The 27294-nt window shown below is 29.1% G+C and overlaps 14 non-coding genes across 14 annotated transcripts; all 14 read left to right on the forward strand.

Moving 5' to 3' along the window:
- The first annotated feature begins 981 nt into the window (after window positions 1-981).
- On the forward strand, window positions 982-1055 carry TRNAI-AAU. The gene has a single exon. It is a non-coding gene; the product is annotated as a tRNA-Ile (tRNA).
- Window positions 1056-2523: 1468 nt separating this feature from the next.
- TRNAI-AAU lies at window positions 2524-2597 on the forward strand. The gene has a single exon. It is a non-coding gene; the product is annotated as a tRNA-Ile (tRNA).
- A 1606-nt stretch (window positions 2598-4203) lies between these two features.
- On the forward strand, window positions 4204-4277 carry TRNAN-GUU. Its single transcript has one exon. It is a non-coding gene; the product is annotated as a tRNA-Asn (tRNA).
- A 93-nt stretch (window positions 4278-4370) lies between these two features.
- On the forward strand, window positions 4371-4444 carry TRNAI-AAU. The gene has a single exon. It is a non-coding gene; the product is annotated as a tRNA-Ile (tRNA).
- A 1863-nt stretch (window positions 4445-6307) lies between these two features.
- Window positions 6308-6381, forward strand: TRNAI-AAU. The gene has a single exon. It is a non-coding gene; the product is annotated as a tRNA-Ile (tRNA).
- A 1406-nt stretch (window positions 6382-7787) lies between these two features.
- On the forward strand, window positions 7788-7861 carry TRNAI-AAU. The gene has a single exon. It is a non-coding gene; the product is annotated as a tRNA-Ile (tRNA).
- Window positions 7862-10537: 2676 nt separating this feature from the next.
- Window positions 10538-10611, forward strand: TRNAI-AAU. The gene has a single exon. It is a non-coding gene; the product is annotated as a tRNA-Ile (tRNA).
- A 3942-nt stretch (window positions 10612-14553) lies between these two features.
- TRNAI-AAU lies at window positions 14554-14627 on the forward strand. The gene has a single exon. It is a non-coding gene; the product is annotated as a tRNA-Ile (tRNA).
- Window positions 14628-16098: 1471 nt separating this feature from the next.
- Window positions 16099-16172, forward strand: TRNAI-AAU. Its single transcript has one exon. It is a non-coding gene; the product is annotated as a tRNA-Ile (tRNA).
- Window positions 16173-17780: 1608 nt separating this feature from the next.
- On the forward strand, window positions 17781-17854 carry TRNAN-GUU. Its single transcript has one exon. It is a non-coding gene; the product is annotated as a tRNA-Asn (tRNA).
- Window positions 17855-17947: 93 nt separating this feature from the next.
- TRNAI-AAU lies at window positions 17948-18021 on the forward strand. The gene has a single exon. It is a non-coding gene; the product is annotated as a tRNA-Ile (tRNA).
- Window positions 18022-19890: 1869 nt separating this feature from the next.
- TRNAI-AAU lies at window positions 19891-19964 on the forward strand. The gene has a single exon. It is a non-coding gene; the product is annotated as a tRNA-Ile (tRNA).
- Window positions 19965-21379: 1415 nt separating this feature from the next.
- On the forward strand, window positions 21380-21453 carry TRNAI-AAU. The gene has a single exon. It is a non-coding gene; the product is annotated as a tRNA-Ile (tRNA).
- Window positions 21454-24140: 2687 nt separating this feature from the next.
- TRNAI-AAU lies at window positions 24141-24214 on the forward strand. Its single transcript has one exon. It is a non-coding gene; the product is annotated as a tRNA-Ile (tRNA).
- The last annotated feature ends 3080 nt before the right edge of the window (window positions 24215-27294 follow it).

Here is a 27294-nt window from a genome sequence, read left to right on the forward strand (position 1 = left end):
AGGTTCAAGTCTTCCTTCTAGCGTTGATTTACACTGGTAGCTTAAAATCCCGTTTTACTTTCAATTAGTTAAACCATCCAAATATTTGTATAAAGCAAACGTCAAAAAGACATGAAATGGCTTTTTAGCTCGGTTGGTTAGAGCAATGTGCTTATAACGCGAAGGTCGCAGGTTAGAGACCTGCATGGGTCAATTGTCTTACATATGTTATTGTTTCTCCTAGTCTAAAAGAGATAGAGCTTAAGAAAATAAATAATAAGTCTAAAATGGCACAATGTATCAGTGATGATATATGTTATTATGTAATTAATTTTTTTTAGAAGCGATATTTTAGTATTTCTAATTCTTCGATATATAATCTAGATTACACCATCAAACCTTTCATTCAGAATGTTAGTGTCAATTTTGCTCAATAATCTCGTTTCGAGGTTTGAGAATGAGTTATCTTATCAAGAGTGTTATGTATTAATTTTTAGATACGTAGGGGCACATCTCTTGAAAGTGTTTCGTTCATCGATATAAGATTTACTATGTGCATATGATTATGTAATCTATTCATATTACAAATAATATAACAATATTTTATTTTATGCATTTAATCAAAATATAGGATTATAATGTTTAGCAGAGAGAACATGTGATTATTTAAAATAACGTGTTATTCAATTATAATTATTTTAAAATTTCATTATTTATTAGTCTTAATTACCATAATAGTGTCACTAGATCCAAAGAATCCTCATCCCTTCCACATATGTATGTATAATTCCAACAGATGACAACATTGTAGTTATGTGGAAGAGAATCTAAATTGTTGGAGTAGCTCAGTTGGTTAGAGCATGTGTTTGTTAACCACAAGGTCTGAGGTTCAAGCCCTCCTTCTAGAGTGAATTTACTTTGGTACTTTAAATTTCCAATTTAAATTTCATCTGTCAAATCATCCAAAGAGTTTATGATGAAATACATCAATATATTTGCAATGGCCTATTAGCTCAGTTGGTTAGAGCATCGTGCTAATATCGCGAAGGTCGTAGGTTCGAGACCTGCATGGGCCAATTGTCTTGTATATGTTATTGTTTCTCCTATTATAAATAATTAAAGCATAAGAAAATAAGAATAAAACTTAAATTGACTCAATCAAATGCCAACATTTTTATTTTAGCTAGTAAAATATATATATATATATACTGCATGATATTTAGATTAAATATGCAATTTCTTTTACAAGTGATTATGTTATTGTTTCTCATTCTTCCATATTTAATCTTTTTTAGCACATCTAAAAATTACTTTATTAATAATAAACCTCAAAAGGTGGTACCTGATAAAAGGACATATGATTCATCTAAATCAAGCCTGTTCAGGAAAAAAACGAAATCGTATGCTTCAAAACAAAAAAAATTGACAGTTTACAAGTCGAAATAAATCTCCAAGAAACTCGAACTAACTCTGCAAATACTCATAGACAATAGAAACATTGTAGAATCATCAAAATCACCCACGTCTATGAGAATTGTGGTTATTCCACTCAATAATCTTGTTTCAATGTTTCAACATGGCTTCTCTTACCAAGAGTGTAACCTAAATTCTGGTTTTACTATCAATTAGTGTTAAACCATTCAAAGATTTCATAAAGCAATACATCAAAAAACATGAAATGGCTTTTTAGCTCGGTTGGTTAGAGCATTATGCTTATAACGCGAAGGTCGTAGGTTAGAGACCTACATGGGTCAATTGTCTTACATATGTTATTCTTTCTCCTATTCTAAAAGAGATAGAGCTTAAGAAAATAAATAATAAGTCTAAAACGATACAATGAATCAGTGATGATATATGTTATTATGTAATTAATTGTTTTTACAAGTGATTTTTTAGTGTTTCTCATTCTTCAATATATAATCTAGATTGCACCATCAAACCTTTCATTCAGAGTGTTAGTGGCAATTTTGCTCAATAATATTGTTTCGAGGTTAAGAATGAGTTATCTTATCAAGAGTGTTATGTATTAATTTTTATATACGTAGGGAGCACATCTCTCGAGAGTGTTGGTTCATCGATATAAGATTTACTATGTGCATATGATTATGTAATCTATTCATATTACAAAGAATATATTATTATTTTATTTGATGCATTTAAATCGAAATATAGGATTATAATGTTTAGTAGAGAGAACATGTGATTATTTAAAATTATGTGTTATTCAATTATCATTATTTTAAAATTTCATTATTTATTAGTCTTAATTACCATAACAGGGTCACTTGATCCAAATAATCCTCATCCCATCCACATATGTATGCATTATTCCAACAGATGACAACATTGTAGTTATGTGGAAGAGAAGATAAATAGCAGGAGTAGCTCAATTGGTTAGAGCATGTGGTTGTTAACCCCGAGGTTGGAGGTTCAAGCCCTCCTTCTAGCGTGAATTTTCTTTGGTACTTTAAATTTCCTATTTAAATTTCATCTGTCAAATCATCCAAAGAGTTATATGATGAAATAAATAAATATATATGCAATGGCTTATTAGCTTAGTTGGTTAGAGCATCGTGCTAATAACGCAAAGGTCGCAGGTTCGAGACCTGCATGGGCCAATCACCTTGTATATGTTATTGTTTCTCCTATTATAAAAAAATTAAAGCTTAAGAAATTAAGAATATCACTTAAATTGACTCAATCAAATGCCAACATTTTTATTCTATCTATTAAAAAAATATACTGCATGATTTTTATATTAAATATGTAATTTCTCTTACAAGCGATTATGTTATTTTTCTTATTCTTCCATATTTAATCTTTTTTAGCCCAACAAAAAATCTCTTTATTAATAATAAACCTCAAAAGGAGGTAACTGACAAAAGGACATACGATTCATCTAAATCAAGCCTATTCAGGAAAAAAATGAGATCGTATGCTTCAAAACATAAAATATTGACAATTTACAAGTTGAAATAAATCTCCTAGAAACTCGAACTAACTCCGTAAATACTCATAGACAATACAAACATTGCAGAGTCATCAAAATCACCCACTCCTATGAGAATTGTGGTTATTCCTCTCAATAATCTTGTTTCAATGTTTCAACATGGGTTCTCTTAGTAAAAGTGTAATGTACTTATTTTTAGATACGTGCATGACACATCTCTCGGATACGTTTGGTTTATGGATATAAGATTAAGTTTATGCATAGGATTATGCAATGTATTCAAATTACTAACAATGTATAAAATTACTTTGTTTGATGCATTTATTTTCAATATAAGATTATAATGTTTAGTAAAGAAAACATATTATTTCTAGAAGCACATGTTATTGAATTATCATTATTTTAAAATTTAATTATTTTTATTGAAATTTAATTATATATTATTCTTAACAACCATAATAGAGTCACATGATCCAAATAATCCTCCTCCCTTATATATATATATATATAAAATTAAAAAATGTGATAAGATTGTAGTTGTGTAGAAAAAGAGTTAAATAGCGGAGCATCTCAACTGGATAGAGAGTTTGGTTGTTAACAATAAGGTCGTATGTTCAAGTCTTCTTTCTAGCGTTGATTTACACTGATAACTTAAATTTTCGTTTTACTTTCTATTAGTTAAACCATCCAAAGATTTGTGTAAAGCAATACGTCAAAAAGACATTAAATGGCTTTTTAGCTCGGTTGGTTAGAGCATTGTGCTTATAACGCGAAGGTCACAGGTTAGAGACATGCATTGCTCAACTGTCTTACATATGTTATATTTTCTCCTATTCTAAAAGAGAGAGAGCTTAAGAAAATAAATAATAAGTCTAAAATGACACATTGAAACAGTGATGATATATGTTATTATGTAATTAATTATTTTTACAAACGATTTTTTATTAATTCTCATTCTTCGAATCTAATCTAGATTGCACCATCAAACCTTTCATTCAAAATGTTAGTGGAAATTTTGCTCAATAATCTTGTTTCGAGGTTAGAGAATGAGTTCTCTTATCAAGAGTGTTATGTACTAATTTTTGGATAAATGGGGGCAGATCTCTCGAAAGTATTTGGTTCATTGGTATAAGAATATGCATATCATTTGATGCATTTAGTCTTAATTACCATAATAGTGTCACTAGATCCAAAGAATCCTCATCTCTTCCACATATCTATGCATAATTCCAACAGATGACAACATTGTAGTTATGTGGAAGAGATGCTAAATTGCTGGAGTAGCTCAGTTGGTTAGAGCATGTGGCTGTTAACCACAAGGTCGGAGGTTCAAGCCCTCCTTCTAGCGTGAATTTACTTTGGTACTTTAAATTTCCAATTTAAATTTCATCTGTCAAATCATCCAAAGAGTTATATAATGAAATACATTAATATATGCAATGGCCTATTAGCTCAGTTGGTTAGAGCATCGTGCTAATAACGCGAAGGTCGCAGGTTCGAGACCTGCATGGGCCAATTGCCTTGTATATGTTATTGTTTCTTCTATTATAAAAAATAAAGCTTAAGAAGTTAAAGAATAACACTTAAATTGACTCAATCAAATGCCAACACGTTTATTCTAGCTAATAAAAATATATATTGCATGGTATTTAGATTAAATATGTAATTTATTTTACAATCGATTATGTTATTATTTTCTCATTCTTCCATATTTAATCTTTTTTAGCACAACAAAAAATTATTTTATTAATAATAAACCTCAAAAGGTGGTACCTGAAAAAAGGACATATGATTCATCTAAATCACGCATGTTTAGGAAAAAAACGAAATCACATGCTTCAAAACAAAAAAAAATGACAGTTTACAAGTCGAAATAAAACTCCTAGAAACTCCAACTAACTCCGCAAATACTCATAGACAATAGAAACATTTTAGAATCATCAAAATCACCCACACCTATGAGAATTGTGGTTATTCCCCTCAATAATATTGTTTCAATGTTTCAACATCGGTTCTCTTACCAAGAGTGTAATGTACTTATTTTGAGATAGGCACACATCCATCAGATACGTTTGCTTTACGGATATAAGACTAAGTTTCTGCATAGGATAATGCAATGTATTCAAATTCCTAAGAATGTATAACATTACTTTGTTTGATGCACTTATTTTGAATGTAAGATTATGATGTTTAGTAAATATAACATATGCTTATTTAGAAGCACATGTTATTTAATTATCATTATTTTAAAATTTAATTATTTTTACAAAAAATTAATTATTTATTATTCTTACTAACCATAATAGAGTCACATGATCCACATAATCCTCCTCCCTTCAATATATATATATATAATTAAAAAAATGTGATAAGATTGTAGTTGTGTAGAAAAAGAGTTAAATTTCTGTAGTATCTCAGCTGGATAGAGAGTTTGGTTGTTAATAATAAGGTCGTAGGTTCAAGTCTTCCTTCTAGCATTGATTTACACTGGTAACTTAAATTACCGGTTTACTTTCAATTAGTTAAACCATCCAAAGATTTGTATGAAGCAATACGTCAAAAGACATGAAATGGCTTTTTAGCTCGGTTGGTTAGAGCATTGTGCTTACAACGTGAAGGTCACATGTTAGAGATCTGCATGGGTCAATTGTCTTACATATGTTATTGTTTCTCCTATTATAAAAGAGAGAGAGCTTAAGAAAATAAATAATAAGTCTAAAATGACACAATGAATCAGTGATGATATATGTTATTATGTAATTAATTATTTTTCAAGCGATTTTTTTACTGTTTCTCATTCTTTGATATCTAATCTAGATTGCACTATCAAACCTTTCATTAAGATTATTAGTGGCAATTTTTCTCAATAATCTCGTTTCGAGGTTAGAGAATGAGTTCTCCAATCAAGAGTGTTATGTACTAATTTTTAGATACGTGGGGGCAGATCTCTTGAAAGTGTTTGGTTCATATTACAAAGAATATAACAATACTTATTTGATGCATTTAATCGAAATATAGGACTATGATGTTTAGAAGAGAGAACATGTGATTATTTAAAAAACGTGTTGTTATTATTTTAAAATTTCATTATTTATTAGTCTTAATTACCATAACAGAGTCACTTGATCCAAAGAATCCTCACCCCTTCCACATATGTATGCATAATTCCAATAGATGACAAGATTGTAGTTATGTGGAAGAAAAGCTAAGTAACTGGAGTAGCTTAGTTGGTTAGAGCATATTGCTGTTAACCACAAGGTCGGAGGTTCAAACCCTCCTTCTAGCTTAAATTTACTTTGGTACTTTAAATTTCCTATTTAAATTTCATCTGTAAAATCATCCAAAGAGTTATATGATGAATACATCAATATATGCAATGGCTTATTAGCTCAGCTGGTTAGAGCATCGTGCTAATAACGCGAAGGTTGCAGGTTCGAGACCTGCATGGGTCAATTGCCTTGTATATGTTATTATTTCTCCTATTATAAAAATTGAAGAACAACATTTTTATTATAGCTAATAAAATATATACTACATGATATTTAGATTAAATATGTAATTTCTTTTACAAGCGATTATGTTTTTGTTTCTAATTCTTCCATATTTAATCTTTTTTTAGCACAACAAAAATTACTTTATTAATAATAAACCTCAAAAGGAGGTACTTGACAAAAGGACATATGATACATCTAAGTCACTCCTATTCAGAAAAAAATGAAATCGTATGCTTCAAAACAAAAAATTAAAAATTTACAAGTCGAAATAAATCTCCTAGAAACTCGAACTAACACCGCAAATACTCTTAGACAATAGAAACATTGTAGAATCATCAAAATCACCCACACCTATGAGAATTATGGTAATTCCACTCAATAATCTTGTTTCAATGTTTCAACACGGCTTCTCTTACCAAGAGTGTAACCTAAATTCTTGTTTTACTTTCAATTAGTGTTAAACCATTCAAAGATTTTTATAAAGCAATACATCAAAAAACATGAAATGGCTTTTTAGCTCGGTTGGTTAGAGCATTATGCTTATAACGCGAAGGTCGTAGGTTAGAGACATGCATGGGTCAATTATCTTACATATATTATTGATTCTCCTATTCTAAGAGAGATAGAGCTTAAGAAAATAAATAATAAGTCTAAAACGACAAAATGAATCAGTGATGATATATGTTATTATGTAATTAATTGTTTTTACAAGCGATTTTTTAGTGTTTCTCATTCTTCAATATATCTAGATTGCACCATCAAACCTTTCATTCAGAGTGTTAGTGGCAATTTTGCTCAATAATCTTATTTTGAGGTTTGAGAATGAGTTCTCTTATCAAGAGTGTTATGTATTAATTTTTAGATACGTAGGGAGCACATCTCTCGAGTGTTGGTTCATCGATATGAGATTTATGTGCATATGATTATGTAATCTATTCATATTACAAAGAATATAACATTATTTTATTTGATGCATTTAAATCGAAATATAGGATTATAATGTTTAGTAGAGAGAACATGTGATTATTTAAAATTATGTGTTATTCAATTATCATTATTTTAAAATTTCATTGTTTATTAGTTTTAATTACTATAACAGGGTCACTTGATCCAAAGAATCCTCATCCCTTCCACATATGTATGCATAATTCCAACAGATGACAACATTGTAGTTATGTGGAAGAGAAGATAAATAGCAGGAGTAGCTCAGTTGGTTAGAGCATGTGGCTGTTAACCACAAGGTCGGAGGTTCAAACCCTCCTTCTACCTTAAATTTACTTTGGTACTTTAAATTTCCAATTTAAATTTCATCTGCAAAATCATCCAAAGAGTTATATGATGAAATACATCAATATATATGCAATGGCTTATTAGCTCAGCTGGTTAGAGCATCGTGCTAATAACGCGAAGGTCGCAGGTTCGAGACCTGCATGGGTCAATTGCCTTGTATATGTTATTGTTTCTCCTATTATAAAAATTGAATAATAATACTTAAATTGACTCAATTAAATGCCAACATTTTTATTATAGCTAATAAAAATATACTACATGATTTAAATATGTAATTTCTTTTACAAGCGATTATGTTATTGTTTCTAATTCTTCCATATTCAATCTTTTTTTAGCACAACAAAAAATTACTTTATTAATAATAAACCTCAAAAGTAGGTACTTGAAAAAAGGACATATGATACATCTAAGTCACACCTATTCAGAAAAAAAATGAAATCGTATGATTCAAAACAAATATTAACAATTCACTAGTCGATATAAATCTCCTAGAAACTCGAACTAACACTACAAATACTCAGACAATAGAAACATTGTAGAATCATCAAAATCACCCACCCTATGAGAATTGTGGTTCTTCCTCTCAATAATATTGTTTCAATGTTTCAACATGGGTTCTCTTACCAGAGTGTAATATACTTATTTTTAGATACGTGCATGACACATCTCTCTGATGCATTTGGTTTATGGATATCATATTAAGTTTTTGCATAGGATTATGCAATGTATTCAAATTACTAAGAATGTATAAAATTACTTTGTTTGATGCATTTATTTTGAATGTAAGATTATGATGTTTAGTAAAGATAACATATGATTATTTAGAAGCACACGTTATTGAATTATCATTATTTTAAAATTTAATTGTTTTTAGAGAAATTTAATTATGTATTATTCTTAATAACCATAATAGAGTCACGTGATCCAAATAATCCTCCTCCCCTCAATATATATAAAAAATAAAAAATAAGATGTGATAAGATTGTAGTTGTATAGAAAAGGAGTTAAATAGCTGGAGTATCTCAGCTGGATAGATAGTTTGGTTGTTAACAATAAGGTCGTAGGTTCAAGTCTTTCTTCTAGCGTTGATTCATACTGGTAACTTAAATTCTCGTTTCACTTTCAATTAGTTAAAACATCCAAAGATTTGTATGAAGCAATACGTAAAAAAGACATGAAATGGCTTTTTAGCTCGGATAGTTAGAACATTGTGCTTATAACGCGAAGGTCGCAGATTAGAGACCTGCATGGGTCAATTGTCTTACATATGTTATTCTTTCTCCTATTCTAAAAGAGATAGAGCTTAAGAAAATAAAAATAACTCTAAAATGACACAATGAATCATTGATGATATATGTTATTATGTAATTAATTGTTTTTACAAGCGATTTTTTTACTGTTTCTCATTCTTCGATATCTAATCTAGATTGCACCATCAAATCTTTCATTAAGAATGTTAGTGGTAATTTTTCTCAATAATCTCGTTTCGAGGTTAGAGAATGAGTTCTCTTATCAAGAGTGCTATGTACTAATTTTTAAATATACGGAGGCAGATCTATCGAGAGTGTTTGGTTTATCGATATAAGATTAACTATATGCATATGATTATGTAATCTATTCATATTACAAAGAATATAACATTACTTTATTTGATGTATTTCATCAAAATATAGGATTATGATGTTTAGCAGAGAGAACATGTGATTATTCTAAAGCACATGTTATTGAATTGTCATTATTTTAAAATTGAATTATTTTTACAGAAATTTAATTATGTATTATTCTTAATAACCATAATAGAGTCACATGATCCAAATAATCCTCCTCCCTTCAATATATATATATATATATATATATAAAATTAAAAAATGTAAAAAGATTGTAGTTGTGTATAAAAAGAGTTAAATAGCTGGAGCATCCCAGCTGAATAGAGCGTTTGGTTGTTAACAATAAGGTCGTAGGTTCAAGTCTTCCTTCTAGCGTTGATTTACACTGGTAGCTTAAATTCTCGTTTTACTTTCAATTAGTTAAATCATCCAAGATTTGTCTTACATATGTTATTGTTTATCCTATTCTAAAAGAGATAGATCTTAAGAAAATAAATAATAAGTCTAGAATGACACAATGAATCAGTGATGATATGTTATTATGTAATTAATTATTTTTAGAAGCGATATTTTAGTATTTCTAATTCTTCGATATATCTAGATTGCACCATCAACCTTTCATTCAAAATGTTAGTGCCAATTTTTCTCAATAATCTCGTTTCGAGGTTTGAGAATGAGTTATCTTATCAAGAGTGTTATGTATTAATTTTTAGATACGTAGGGGGCACATCTCTTGAAAGTGTTTCGTTCATCAATATAAGATTTACTATGTGCATATAATTATGTAATCTATTCATATTACAAATAATATAACATTATTTTATTTGACGCATTTAAGCAAATATAGGATTATGGTGTTTAGGAGAGAGAACATGTGATTATTTAAAATCACCTGTTATTCAATTATCATTATTTTAAAATTTCATTATTTATTAGTCTTAATTACGATAATAGTGTCCCTAGATCCAAAGAATACTCATCCCTTCCATATATGTATGCATAATTCCAACAGATGACAACATTGTAGTTATGTGGAAGAAAAGCTAAATTGCTGGAATAGCTCAGTTGGTTAGAGCATGTGGCTGTTAACCACAAGGTTGGACGTTCATGCCCTCCTTCTAGCGTGAATTTACTTTGGTACTTTAAATTTCCATTTTAAATTTCATCTGTCAAATCATCCAAAGAGTTATATGATAAAATACATTAATATATGTAATGTCCTATTAGCTCAGTTGGTTAGAGCATCGTGCTAATAACGCGAAGGTCACAGGTTCGAGACTTGCATGGGCCAATTGCCTTGTATATGTTATTGTTTCTTCTATTATAAAAAAAAATAAAGCTTAAGAAATTAAAGAATAAGACTTAAATTGACTCAATCAAATGTCAACAATTTTATTCTAGCTAATAAAAATACATATAGTGCATGTTATTTAGATTAAATATGTAATTTATTTTACAAGCGATTATGTTATTATTTTCTCATTCTTCCATATTTAATCTTTTTTAGCACAACAAAAAATTATTTTATGAATAATAAAACTCGAAAGGAGGTACCTGAAAAAAAAGGAGATATGATTCATCTAAATCACGCCTATTCAGGAAAAAAACGAAATTGCATGTTTCAAAAAAAAAAATTGACAGTTTACAAGTCGAAATAAAACTCCTAGAAACTCGAACTAACTCCTCAAATACTCATAGACAATAGAAACATCATAGACTCATCAAAATCACCCACACCTATGAGAATTGTGGTTATTCCTCTCAATAATCTTGTTTCAATGTTTCAACATGGGTTCTCATTCCGAGAGTGTAATGTACTTATTTTTACATACGTTCATGACACATCTCTCGGATACCTTTGGTTTATGGTTATAAGATTAAGTTTATGCATATGATTATGCAATGTATTCAAATTACTAAGAATGTATAAAATTATTTTGTTTGATGCATTTATTTTGAATGTAAGATTATGATGTTTGGTAAAGATAACATATTATTTTAAAAACACATGTTATTGAATTATCATTATTTTAAAATTTAATTATTTTTACAGAAATTTAATTATGTATTATTCTTGATAACCATAATAGTGTCACATGATCCAAATAATCGTCCTCTCTTCAATATATATATATATATATAATTAAAAAATGTGAAAAGATTGTAGTTGTGTAGAAAAAGAGTTAAATAGTTGGAGCATCTCAGCTGGATGGACAGTTTGGTTGTTAACAATAAGGTCGTTGGTTCAAGTCTTCCTTCAAGCGTTGATTTACACTGGTAGCTTAAATTCTCGTTTTACTTTCAATTAGTTAAACCACCCAAATATTTGTATAAAGCAAACGTCAAAAAGACATGAAATGGCTTTTTAGCTCGGTTGGTTAGAGCAATGTGGTTATAACGCGAAGGTCGTAGGTTAGAGACCTGCATGGGTCAATTGTCTTACATATGTTATTGTTTCTCCTATTCAAAAAGAGATAGAGCTTAAGAAAATAAATAATAAGTCTAAAATGACACAATGAATCAGTGATGATATATGTTATTATGTAATTAATTGTTTTTATAAGCGATTTTTTTAGTACTTCTAATTCTTCGATATATAATCTAGATTGCACCGTCAAACCTTTCATTCAGAATGTTAGTGTCAATTTTGCTCAATAATCTTATTTCGAGGTTTGAGAATGAGTTATCTTATCAAGAGTGTTATGTATTAATTTTTAGATACGTAGGGGGCACATCTCTTGAAAGTGTTTCGTTCATTGATATAAGATTTACTATGTGCATATGATTATGTAATCTATTCATATTACAACAAATATAACATTATTTTATTTGATGCATTTAATCAAAATATAGGATTATGATGTTTAGCAGAGAGAACATGTGATTATTTAAAATTACGTGTTATTCAATTATCATTATTCTAAAATTTCATTATTTATTAGTCTTAATTACCATAATAGTGTCACTAGATCCAAAGAATCCTCATCCCTTCCACATATGTATGTATAATTCCAACAGATGACAACATTGTAGTTATGTGGAAGAGAAGCTAAATTGCTTGAGTAGCTGAGTTGGTTAGAGCATGTGGCTGTTAACCACAAGGTCGGAGGTGCAAGCCCTCATTCTAGCGTGACTTTACTTTGGTACTTTAAATTTCCAATTTAAATTTCACTTGTCAAATCATACAAAGAGTTATATGACGAAATGCATTAATATATGCAATGGCCTATTAGCTCAGATGGTTAGAGCATCGTGCTAATAACACGAAGGTCGCAAATTAGAGACCTGCATGGGCCAATTGCCTTGTATATGTTATTGTTTCTTCTATTATAAAAAATTAAAGCTTAAGAAATTAAAGAATAACACTTAAATTGACTCAATCAAATGCCAACACTTTTATTCTAGCTAATAAAAATATATATATTGTATGGTATTTAGATTAAATATGTAATTTATTTTACAAGCGATTATGTTATTATTTTCTCATTCTTCCATATTTAATCTTTTTTAGCACAACAAAAAATTATTTTATTAATAATAAACCTAAGGAGGTACCTGAAAAAAGGATATATGATTCATCTAAATCACGCCTATTCAGAAAAAAAATGAAATCGCATGCTTAAAAAAAATTGATAGTTTACAAGTCGAAATAAAACTCCTAGAAACTCGAGCAAACTCCGCAAATACTCCTAGACAATAGAAACATTGTAGAATCATCAAAATCACCCACACCTATGAGAATTGTGGTTATTCCTCTCAATAATCTTGTTTCAATGTTTCAACATGGGTTCTCTTTCCAAGAGTGTAATGTACTTAGTTTTAGATACGAGCATGACATATCTCTCGGATACCTTTGGTTTATGAATATAAGATTAAGTTTATGCATAGTATTATGCAACGTATTCAAATTACTAAGAATGTATAAAATTATTTTCTTTGATGCATTTATTTTGAATGTAAGATTATAATGTTTGGTAAAGGTAACTTATTATTTTTTAAAAACACATGTTATTGAATTATCATTATTTTAAAATTTAATTATTTTTACAGAAATTTAATTATGTATTATTCTTAATAACCATAATAGAGTCACATGATCCAAATAATCCTCCTCCCTTTAATATATATATATATATATATATATATATATAATTAAAAAATGTGAAATGATTGTAGTTGTGTAGAAAAAGAGTTAAATAGCTAGAGCATCTCACCTGGATGGACAGTTTGGTTGTTGACAATAAGGTCGTAGGTTCAAGTCTTCCTTCTAGCGTTGATTTACACTGGTAGCTTAAAATCCCGTTTTACTTTCAATTAGTTAAACCATCCAAATATTTGTATAAAGCAAACGTCAAAAAGACATGAAATGGCTTTTTAGCTCGGTTGGTTAGAGCAATGTGCTTATAACGCGAAGGTCGCAGGTTAGAGACCTGCATGGGTCAATTGTCTTACATATGTTATTGTTTCTCCTAGTCTAAAAGAGATAGAGCTTAAGAAAATAAATAATAAGTCTAAAATGGCACAATGTATCAGTGATGATATATGTTATTATGTAATTAATTTTTTTTAGAAGCGATATTTTAGTATTTCTAATTCTTCGATATATAATCTAGATTACACCATCAAACCTTTCATTCAGAATGTTAGTGTCAATTTTGCTCAATAATCTCGTTTCGAGGTTTGAGAATGAGTTATCTTATCAAGAGTGTTATGTATTAATTTTTAGATACGTAGGGGGCACATCTCTTGAAAGTGTTTCGTTCATCGATATAAGATTTACTATGTGCATATGATTATGTAATCTATTCATATTACAAATAATATAACAATATTTTATTTTATGCATTTAATCAAAATATAGGATTATAATGTTTAGCAGAGAGAACATGTGATTATTTAAAATAACGTGTTATTCAATTATAATTATTTTAAAATTTCATTATTTATTAGTCTTAATTACCATAATAGTGTCACTAGATCCAAAGAATCCTCATCCCTTCCACATATGTATGTATAATTCCAACAGATGACAACATTGTAGTTATGTGGAAGAGAATCTAAATTGTTGGAGTAGCTCAGTTGGTTAGAGCATGTGTTTGTTAACCACAAGGTCTGAGGTTCAAGCCCTCCTTCTAGCGTGAATTTACTTTGGTACTTTAAATTTCCAATTTAAATTTCATCTGTCAAATCATCCAAAGAGTTATATGATGAAATACATCAATATATTTGCAATGGCCTATTAGCTCAGTTGGTTAGAGCATCGTGCTAATATCGCGAAGGTCGTAGGTTCGAGACCTGCATGGGCCAATTGTCTTGTATATGTTATTGTTTCTCCTATTATAAATAATTAAAGCATAAGAAAATAAGAATAAAACTTAAATTGACTCAATCAAATGCCAACATTTTTATTTTAGCTAGTAAAATATATATATATATATATACTGCATGATATTTAGATTAAATATGCAATTTCTTTTACAAGTGATTATGTTATTGTTTCTCATTCTTCCATATTTAATCTTTTTTAGCACATCTAAAAATTACTTTATTAATAATAAACCTCAAAAGGTGGTACCTGATAAAAGGACATATGATTCATCTAAATCAAGCCTGTTCAGGAAAAAAACGAAATCGTATGCTTCAAAACAAAAAAAATTGACAGTTTACAAGTCGAAATAAATCTCCAAGAAACTCGAACTAACTCTGCAAATACTCATAGACAATAGAAACATTGTAGAATCATAAAAATCACCCACGTCTATGAGAATTGTGGTTATTCCACTCAATAATCTTGTTTCAATGTTTCAACATGGCTTCTCTTACCAAGAGTGTAACCTAAATTCTGGTTTTACTATCAATTAGTGTTAAACCATTCAAAGATTTTCATAAAGCAATACATCAAAAAACATGAAATGGCTTTTTAGCTCGGTTGGTTAGAGCATTATGCTTATAACGCGAAGGTCGTAGGTTAGAGACCTACATGGGTCAATTGTCTTACATATGTTATTCTTTCTCCTATTCTAAAAGAGATAGAGCTTAAGAAAATAAATAATAAGTCTAAAACGATACAATGAATCAGTGATGATATATGTTATTATGTAATTAATTGTTTTTACAAGTGATTTTTTAGTGTTTCTCATTCTTCAATATATAATCTAGATTGCACCATCAAACCTTTCATTCAGAGTGTTAGTGGCAATTTTGCTCAATAATATTGTTTCGAGGTTTAAGAATGAGTTATCTTATCAAGAGTGTTATGTATTAATTTTTATATACGTAGGGAGCACATCTCTCGAGAGTGTTGGTTCATCGATATAAGATTTACTATGTGCATATGATTATGTAATCTATTCATATTACAAAGAATATATTATTATTTTATTTGATGCATTTAAATCGAAATATAGGATTATAATGTTTAGTAGAGAGAACATGTGATTATTTAAAATTATGTGTTATTCAATTATCATTATTTTAAAATTTCATTATTTATTAGTCTTAATTACCATAACAGGGTCACTTGATCCAAATAATCCTCATCCCATCCACATATGTATGCATTATTCCAACAGATGACAACATTGTAGTTATGTGGAAGAGAAGATAAATAGCAGGAGTAGCTCAATTGGTTAGAGCATGTGGTTGTTAACCCCGAGGTTGGAGGTTCAAGCCCTCCTTCTAGCGTGAATTTTCTTTGGTACTTTAAATTTCCTATTTAAATTTCATCTGTCAATCATCCAAAGAGTTATATGATGAAATAAATAAATATATATGCAATGGCTTATTAGCTTAGTTGGTTAGAGCATCGTGCTAATAACGCAAAGGTCGCAGGTTCGAGACCTGCATGGGCCAATCACCTTGTATATGTTATTGTTTCTCCTATTATAAAAAAATTAAAGCTTAAGAAATTAAGAATATCACTTAAATTGACTCAATCAAATGCCAACATTTTTATTCTATCTATTAAAAAAATATATACTGCATGATTTTTATATTAAATATGTAATTTCTCTTACAAGCGATTATGTTATTTTTCTTATTCTTCCATATTTAATCTTTTTTAGCCCAACAAAAAATCTCTTTATTAATAATAAACCTCAAAAGGAGGTAACTGACAAAAGGACATACGATTCATCTAAATCAAGCCTATTCAGGAAAAAAATGAGATCGTATGCTTCAAAACATAAAATATTGACAATTTACAAGTTGAAATAAATCTCCTAGAAACTCGAACTAACTCCGTAAATACTCATAGACAATACAAACATTGCAGAGTCATCAAAATCACCCACTCCTATGAGAATTGTGGTTATTCCTCTCAATAATCTTGTTTCAATGTTTCAACATGGGTTCTCTTAGTAAAAGTGTAATGTACTTATTTTTAGATACGTGCATGACACATCTCTCGGATACGTTTGGTTTATGGATATAAGATTAAGTTTATGCATAGGATTATGCAATGTATTCAAATTACTAACAATGTATAAAATTACTTTGTTTGATGCATTTATTTTCAATATAAGATTATAATGTTTAGTAAAGAAAACATATTATTTCTAGAAGCACATGTTATTGAATTATCATTATTTTAAAATTTAATTATTTTTATTGAAATTTAATTATATATTATTCTTAACAACCATAATAGAGTCACATGATCCAAATAATCCTCCTCCCTTATATATATATATATATAAAATTAAAAAATGTGATAAGATTGTAGTTGTGTAGAAAAAGAGTTAAATAGCGGAGCATCTCAACTGGATAGAGAGTTTGGTTGTTAACAATAAGGTCGTATGTTCAAGTCTTCTTTCTAGCGTTGATTTACACTGATAACTTAAATTTTCGTTTTACTTTCTATTAGTTAAACCATCCAAAGATTTGTGTAAAGCAATACGTCAAAAAGACATTAAATGGCTTTTTAGCTCGGTTGGTTAGAGCATTGTGCTTATAACGCGAAGGTCACAGGTTAGAGACATGCATTGCTCAACTGTCTTACATATGTTATATTTTCTCCTATTCTAAAAGAGAGAGAGCTTAAGAAAATAAATAATAAGTCTAAAATGACACATTGAAACAGTGATGATATATGTTATTATGTAATTAATTATTTTTACAAACGATTTTTTATTAATTCTCATTCTTCGAATCTAATCTAGATTGCACCATCAAACCTTTCATTCAAAATGTTAGTGGAAATTTTGCTCAATAATCTTGTTTCGAGGTTAGAGAATGAGTTCTCTTATCAAGAGTGTTATGTACTAATTTTTGGATAAATGGGGGCAGATCTCTCGAAAGTATTTGGTTCATTGGTATAAGAATATGCATATCATTTGATGCATTTAGTCTTAATTACCATAATAGTGTCACTAGATCCAAAGAATCCTCATCTCTTCCACATATCTATGCATAATTCCAACAGATGACAACATTGTAGTTATGTGGAAGAGATGCTAAATTGCTGGAGTAGCTCAGTTGGTTAGAGCATGTGGCTGTTAACCACAAGGTCGGAGGTTCAAGCCCTCCTTCTAGCGTGAATTTACTTTGGTACTTTAAATTTCCAATTTAAATTTCATCTGTCAAATCATCCAAAGAGTTATATAATGAAATACATTAATATATGCAATGGCCTATTAGCTCAGTTGGTTAGAGCATCGTGCTAATAACGCGAAGGTCGCAGGTTCGAGACCTGCATGGGCCAATTGCCTTGTATATGTTATTGTTTCTTCTATTATAAAAAAATAAAGCTTAAGAAGTTAAAGAATAACACTTAAATTGACTCAATCAAATGCCAACACGTTTATTCTAGCTAATAAAAATATATATATTGCATGGTATTTAGATTAAATATGTAATTTATTTTACAATCGATTATGTTATTATTTTCTCATTCTTCCATATTTAATCTTTTTTAGCACAACAAAAAATTATTTTATTAATAATAAACCTCAAAAGGTGGTACCTGAAAAAAGGACATATGATTCATCTAAATCACGCATGTTTAGGAAAAAAACGAAATCACATGCTTCAAAACAAAAAAAAATGACAGTTTACAAGTCGAAATAAAACTCCTAGAAACTCCAACTAACTCCGCAAATACTCATAGACAATAGAAACATTTTAGAATCATCAAAATCACCCACACCTATGAGAATTGTGGTTATTCCCCTCAATAATATTGTTTCAATGTTTCAACATCGGTTCTCTTACCAAGAGTGTAATGTACTTATTTTGAGATAGGCACACATCCATCAGATACGTTTGCTTTACGGATATAAGACTAAGTTTCTGCATAGGATAATGCAATGTATTCAAATTCCTAAGAATGTATAACATTACTTTGTTTGATGCACTTATTTTGAATGTAAGATTATGATGTTTAGTAAATATAACATATGCTTATTTAGAAGCACATGTTATTTAATTATCATTATTTTAAAATTTAATTATTTTTACAAAAAATTAATTATTTATTATTCTTACTAACCATAATAGAGTCACATGATCCACATAATCCTCCTCCCTTCAATATATATATATATAATTAAAAAAATGTGATAAGATTGTAGTTGTGTAGAAAAAGAGTTAAATTTCTGTAGTATCTCAGCTGGATAGAGAGTTTGGTTGTTAATAATAAGGTCGTAGGTTCAAGTCTTCCTTCTAGCATTGATTTACACTGGTAACTTAAATTACCGGTTTACTTTCAATTAGTTAAACCATCCAAAGATTTGTATGAAGCAATACGTCAAAAAGACATGAAATGGCTTTTTAGCTCGGTTGGTTAGAGCATTGTGCTTACAACGTGAAGGTCACATGTTAGAGATCTGCATGGGTCAATTGTCTTACATATGTTATTGTTTCTCCTATTATAAAAGAGAGAGAGCTTAAGAAAATAAATAATAAGTCTAAAATGACACAATGAATCAGTGATGATATATGTTATTATGTAATTAATTATTTTTCAAGCGATTTTTTTACTGTTTCTCATTCTTTGATATCTAATCTAGATTGCACTATCAAACCTTTCATTAAGATTATTAGTGGCAATTTTTCTCAATAATCTCGTTTCGAGGTTAGAGAATGAGTTCTCCAATCAAGAGTGTTATGTACTAATTTTTAGATACGTGGGGGCAGATCTCTTGAAAGTGTTTGGTTCATATTACAAAGAATATAACAATACTTTATTTGATGCATTTAATCGAAATATAGGACTATGATGTTTAGAAGAGAGAACATGTGATTATTTAAAAAACGTGTTGTTATTATTTTAAAATTTCATTATTTATTAGTCTTAATTACCATAACAGAGTCACTTGATCCAAAGAATCCTCACCCCTTCCACATATGTATGCATAATTCCAATAGATGACAAGATTGTAGTTATGTGGAAGAAAAGCTAAGTAACTGGAGTAGCTTAGTTGGTTAGAGCATATTGCTGTTAACCACAAGGTCGGAGGTTCAAACCCTCCTTCTAGCTTAAATTTACTTTGGTACTTTAAATTTCCTATTTAAATTTCATCTGTAAAATCATCCAAAGAGTTATATGATGAAATACATCAATATATGCAATGGCTTATTAGCTCAGCTGGTTAGAGCATCGTGCTAATAACGCGAAGGTTGCAGGTTCGAGACCTGCATGGGTCAATTGCCTTGTATATGTTATTATTTCTCCTATTATAAAAATTGAAGAACAACATTTTTATTATAGCTAATAAAATATATACTACATGATATTTAGATTAAATATGTAATTTCTTTTACAAGCGATTATGTTTTTGTTTCTAATTCTTCCATATTTAATCTTTTTTTAGCACAACAAAAAATTACTTTATTAATAATAAACCTCAAAAGGAGGTACTTGACAAAAGGACATATGATACATCTAAGTCACTCCTATTCAGAAAAAAATGAAATCGTATGCTTCAAAACAAAAAATTAAAAATTTACAAGTCGAAATAAATCTCCTAGAAACTCGAACTAACACCGCAAATACTCTTAGACAATAGAAACATTGTAGAATCATCAAAATCACCCACACCTATGAGAATTATGGTAATTCCACTCAATAATCTTGTTTCAATGTTTCAACACGGCTTCTCTTACCAAGAGTGTAACCTAAATTCTTGTTTTACTTTCAATTAGTGTTAAACCATTCAAAGATTTTTATAAAGCAATACATCAAAAAACATGAAATGGCTTTTTAGCTCGGTTGGTTAGAGCATTATGCTTATAACGCGAAGGTCGTAGGTTAGAGACATGCATGGGTCAATTATCTTACATATATTATTGATTCTCCTATTCTAAGAGAGATAGAGCTTAAGAAAATAAATAATAAGTCTAAAACGACAAAATGAATCAGTGATGATATATGTTATTATGTAATTAATTGTTTTTACAAGCGATTTTTTAGTGTTTCTCATTCTTCAATATATAATCTAGATTGCACCATCAAACCTTTCATTCAGAGTGTTAGTGGCAATTTTGCTCAATAATCTTATTTTGAGGTTTGAGAATGAGTTCTCTTATCAAGAGTGTTATGTATTAATTTTTAGATACGTAGGGAGCACATCTCTCGAGAGTGTTGGTTCATCGATATGAGATTTACTATGTGCATATGATTATGTAATCTATTCATATTACAAAGAATATAACATTATTTTATTTGATGCATTTAAATCGAAATATAGGATTATAATGTTTAGTAGAGAGAACATGTGATTATTTAAAATTATGTGTTATTCAATTATCATTATTTTAAAATTTCATTGTTTATTAGTTTTAATTACTATAACAGGGTCACTTGATCCAAAGAATCCTCATCCCTTCCACATATGTATGCATAATTCCAACAGATGACAACATTGTAGTTATGTGGAAGAGAAGATAAATAGCAGGAGTAGCTCAGTTGGTTAGAGCATGTGGCTGTTAACCACAAGGTCGGAGGTTCAAACCCTCCTTCTACCTTAAATTTACTTTGGTACTTTAAATTTCCAATTTAAATTTCATCTGCAAAATCATCCAAAGAGTTATATGATGAAATACATCAATATATATGCAATGGCTTATTAGCTCAGCTGGTTAGAGCATCGTGCTAATAACGCGAAGGTCGCAGGTTCGAGACCTGCATGGGTCAATTGCCTTGTATATGTTATTGTTTCTCCTATTATAAAATTGAATAATAATACTTAAATTGACTCAATTAAATGCCAACATTTTTATTATAGCTAATAAAAAATATATACTACATGATTTAAATATGTAATTTCTTTTACAAGCGATTATGTTATTGTTTCTAATTCTTCCATATTCAATCTTTTTTTAGCACAACAAAAAATTACTTTATTAATAATAAACCTCAAAAGTAGGTACTTGAAAAAAGGACATATGATACATCTAAGTCACACCTATTCAGAAAAAAAATGAAATCGTATGATTCAAAACAAATATTAACAATTCACTAGTCGATATAAATCTCCTAGAAACTCGAACTAACACTACAAATACTCAGACAATAGAAACATTGTAGAATCATCAAAATCACCCACACCTATGAGAATTGTGGTTCTTCCTCTCAATAATATTGTTTCAATGTTTCAACATGGGTTCTCTTACCAAGAGTGTAATATACTTATTTTTAGATACGTGCATGACACATCTCTCTGATGCATTTGGTTTATGGATATCATATTAAGTTTTTGCATAGGATTATGCAATGTATTCAAATTACTAAGAATGTATAAAATTACTTTGTTTGATGCATTTATTTTGAATGTAAGATTATGATGTTTAGTAAAGATAACATATGATTATTTAGAAGCACACGTTATTGAATTATCATTATTTTAAAATTTAATTGTTTTTAGAGAAATTTAATTATGTATTATTCTTAATAACCATAATAGAGTCACGTGATCCAAATAATCCTCCTCCCCTCAATATATATAAAAAATAAAAAATAAGATGTGATAAGATTGTAGTTGTATAGAAAAGGAGTTAAATAGCTGGAGTATCTCAGCTGGATAGATAGTTTGGTTGTTAACAATAAGGTCGTAGGTTCAAGTCTTTCTTCTAGCGTTGATTCATACTGGTAACTTAAATTCTCGTTTCACTTTCAATTAGTTAAAACATCCAAAGATTTGTATGAAGCAATACGTAAAAAAGACATGAAATGGCTTTTTAGCTCGGATAGTTAGAACATTGTGCTTATAACGCGAAGGTCGCAGATTAGAGACCTGCATGGGTCAATTGTCTTACATATGTTATTCTTTCTCCTATTCTAAAAGAGATAGAGCTTAAGAAAATAAATAATAACTCTAAAATGACACAATGAATCATTGATGATATATGTTATTATGTAATTAATTGTTTTTACAAGCGATTTTTTTACTGTTTCTCATTCTTCGATATCTAATCTAGATTGCACCATCAAATCTTTCATTAAGAATGTTAGTGGTAATTTTTCTCAATAATCTCGTTTCGAGGTTAGAGAATGAGTTCTCTTATCAAGAGTGCTATGTACTAATTTTTAAATATACGGAGGCAGATCTATCGAGAGTGTTTGGTTTATCGATATAAGATTAACTATATGCATATGATTATGTAATCTATTCATATTACAAAGAATATAACATTACTTTATTTGATGTATTTCATCAAAATATAGGATTATGATGTTTAGCAGAGAGAACATGTGATTATTCTAAAGCACATGTTATTGAATTGTCATTATTTTAAAATTGAATTATTTTTACAGAAATTTAATTATGTATTATTCTTAATAACCATAATAGAGTCACATGATCCAAATAATCCTCCTCCCTTCAATATATATATATATATATATATAAAATTAAAAAATGTAAAAAGATTGTAGTTGTGTATAAAAAGAGTTAAATAGCTGGAGCATCCCAGCTGAATAGAGCGTTTGGTTGTTAACAATAAGGTCGTAGGTTCAAGTCTTCCTTCTAGCGTTGATTTACACTGGTAGCTTAAATTCTCGTTTTACTTTCAATTAGTTAAATCATCCAAAGATTTGTCTTACATATGTTATTGTTTATCCTATTCTAAAAGAGATAGATCTTAAGAAAATAAATAATAAGTCTAGAATGACACAATGAATCAGTGATGATATATGTTATTATGTAATTAATTATTTTTAGAAGCGATATTTTAGTATTTCTAATTCTTCGATATATAATCTAGATTGCACCATCAAACCTTTCATTCAAAATGTTAGTGCCAATTTTTCTCAATAATCTCGTTTCGAGGTTTGAGAATGAGTTATCTTATCAAGAGTGTTATGTATTAATTTTTAGATACGTAGGGGGCACATCTCTTGAAAGTGTTTCGTTCATCAATATAAGATTTACTATGTGCATATAATTATGTAATCTATTCATATTACAAATAATATAACATTATTTTATTTGACGCATTTAAGCAAAATATAGGATTATGGTGTTTAGGAGAGAGAACATGTGATTATTTAAAATCACCTGTTATTCAATTATCATTATTTTAAAATTTCATTATTTATTAGTCTTAATTACGATAATAGTGTCCCTAGATCCAAAGAATACTCATCCCTTCCATATATGTATGCATAATTCCAACAGATGACAACATTGTAGTTATGTGGAAGAAAAGCTAAATTGCTGGAATAGCTCAGTTGGTTAGAGCATGTGGCTGTTAACCACAAGGTTGGACGTTCATGCCCTCCTTCTAGCGTGAATTTACTTTGGTACTTTAAATTTCCATTTTAAATTTCATCTGTCAAATCATCCAAAGAGTTATATGATAAAATACATTAATATATGTAATGTCCTATTAGCTCAGTTGGTTAGAGCATCGTGCTAATAACGCGAAGGTCACAGGTTCGAGACTTGCATGGGCCAATTGCCTTGTATATGTTATTGTTTCTTCTATTATAAAAAAAAATAAAGCTTAAGAAATTAAAGAATAAGACTTAAATTGACTCAATCAAATGTCAACAATTTTATTCTAGCTAATAAAAATACATATAGTGCATGTTATTTAGATTAAATATGTAATTTATTTTACAAGCGATTATGTTATTATTTTCTCATTCTTCCATATTTAATCTTTTTTAGCACAACAAAAAATTATTTTATGAATAATAAAACTCGAAAGGAGGTACCTGAAAAAAAAGGAGATATGATTCATCTAAATCACGCCTATTCAGGAAAAAAACGAAATTGCATGTTTCAAAAAAAAAATTGACAGTTTACAAGTCGAAATAAAACTCCTAGAAACTCGAACTAACTCCTCAAATACTCATAGACAATAGAAACATCATAGACTCATCAAAATCACCCACACCTATGAGAATTGTGGTTATTCCTCTCAATAATCTTGTTTCAATGTTTCAACATGGGTTCTCATTCCGAGAGTGTAATGTACTTATTTTTACATACGTTCATGACACATCTCTCGGATACCTTTGGTTTATGGTTATAAGATTAAGTTTATGCATATGATTATGCAATGTATTCAAATTACTAAGAATGTATAAAATTATTTTGTTTGATGCATTTATTTTGAATGTAAGATTATGATGTTTGGTAAAGATAACATATTATTATTTAAAAACACATGTTATTGAATTATCATTATTTTAAAATTTAATTATTTTTACAGAAATTTAATTATGTATTATTCTTGATAACCATAATAGTGTCACATGATCCAAATAATCGTCCTCTCTTCAATATATATATATATATATAATTAAAAAATGTGAAAAGATTGTAGTTGTGTAGAAAAAGAGTTAAATAGTTGGAGCATCTCAGCTGGATGGACAGTTTGGTTGTTAACAATAAGGTCGTTGGTTCAAGTCTTCCTTCAAGCGTTGATTTACACTGGTAGCTTAAATTCTCGTTTTACTTTCAATTAGTTAAACCACCCAAATATTTGTATAAAGCAAACGTCAAAAAGACATGAAATGGCTTTTTAGCTCGGTTGGTTAGAGCAATGTGGTTATAACGCGAAGGTCGTAGGTTAGAGACCTGCATGGGTCAATTGTCTTACATATGTTATTGTTTCTCCTATTCAAAAAGAGATAGAGCTTAAGAAAATAAATAATAAGTCTAAAATGACACAATGAATCAGTGATGATATATGTTATTATGTAATTAATTGTTTTTATAAGCGATTTTTTTAGTACTTCTAATTCTTCGATATATAATCTAGATTGCACCGTCAAACCTTTCATTCAGAATGTTAGTGTCAATTTTGCTCAATAATCTTATTTCGAGGTTTGAGAATGAGTTATCTTATCAAGAGTGTTATGTATTAATTTTTAGATACGTAGGGGGCACATCTCTTGAAAGTGTTTCGTTCATTGATATAAGATTTACTATGTGCATATGATTATGTAATCTATTCATATTACAACAAATATAACATTATTTTATTTGATGCATTTAATCAAAATATAGGATTATGATGTTTAGCAGAGAGAACATGTGATTATTTAAATTACGTGTTATTCAATTATCATTATTCTAAAATTTCATTATTTATTAGTCTTAATTACCATAATAGTGTCACTAGATCCAAAGAATCCTCATCCCTTCCACATATGTATGTATAATTCCAACAGATGACAACATTGTAGTTATGTGGAAGAGAAGCTAAATTGCTTGAGTAGCTGAGTTGGTTAGAGCATGTGGCTGTTAACCACAAGGTCGGAGGTGCAAGCCCTCATTCTAGCGTGACTTTACTTTGGTACTTTAAATTTCCAATTTAAATTTCACTTGTCAAATCATACAAAGAGTTATATGACGAAATGCATTAATATATGCAATGGCCTATTAGCTCAGATGGTTAGAGCATCGTGCTAATAACACGAAGGTCGCAAATTAGAGACCTGCATGGGCCAATTGCCTTGTATATGTTATTGTTTCTTCTATTATAAAAAATTAAAGCTTAAGAAATTAAAGAATAACACTTAAATTGACTCAATCAAATGCCAACACTTTTATTCTAGCTAATAAAAATATATATATTGTATGGTATTTAGATTAAATATGTAATTTATTTTACAAGCGATTATGTTATTATTTTCTCATTCTTCCATATTTAATCTTTTTTAGCACAACAAAAAATTATTTTATTAATAATAAACCTAAGGAGGTACCTGAAAAAAGGATATATGATTCATCTAAATCACGCCTATTCAGAAAAAAAATGAAATCGCATGCTTAAAAAAAATTGATAGTTTACAAGTCGAAATAAAACTCCTAGAAACTCGAGCAAACTCCGCAAATACTCCTAGACAATAGAAACATTGTAGAATCATCAAAATCACCCACACCTATGAGAATTGTGGTTATTCCTCTCAATAATCTTGTTTCAATGTTTCAACATGGGTTCTCTTTCCAAGAGTGTAATGTACTTAGTTTTAGATACGAGCATGACATATCTCTCGGATACCTTTGGTTTATGAATATAAGATTAAGTTTATGCATAGTATTATGCAACGTATTCAAATTACTAAGAATGTATAAAATTATTTTCTTTGATGCATTTATTTTGAATGTAAGATTATAATGTTTGGTAAAGGTAACTTATTATTTTTTAAAAACACATGTTATTGAATTATCATTATTTTAAAATTTAATTATTTTTACAGAAATTTAATTATGTATTATTCTTAATAACCATAATAGAGTCACATGATCCAAATAATCCTCCTCCCTTTAATATATATATATATATATAATTAAAAAATGTGAAATGATTGTAGTTGTGTAGAAAAAGAGTTAAATAGCTAGAGCATCTCACCTGGATGGACAGTTTGGTTGTTGACAATAAGGTCGTAGGTTCAAGTCTTCCTTCTAGCGTTGATTTACACTGGTAGCTTAAAATCCCGTTTTACTTTCAATTAGTTAAACCATCCAAATATTTGTATAAAGCAAACGTCAAAAAGACATGAAATGGCTTTTTAGCTCGG

The sequence above is a fragment of the Hibiscus syriacus genome, unplaced genomic scaffold (assembly GCF_006381635.1).
Source record: "Hibiscus syriacus cultivar Baekdansim isolate YM2019G1 unplaced genomic scaffold, ASM638163v2 tig00111213_pilon, whole genome shotgun sequence".
NCBI lineage: Eukaryota > Viridiplantae > Streptophyta > Magnoliopsida > Malvales > Malvaceae > Hibiscus > Hibiscus syriacus.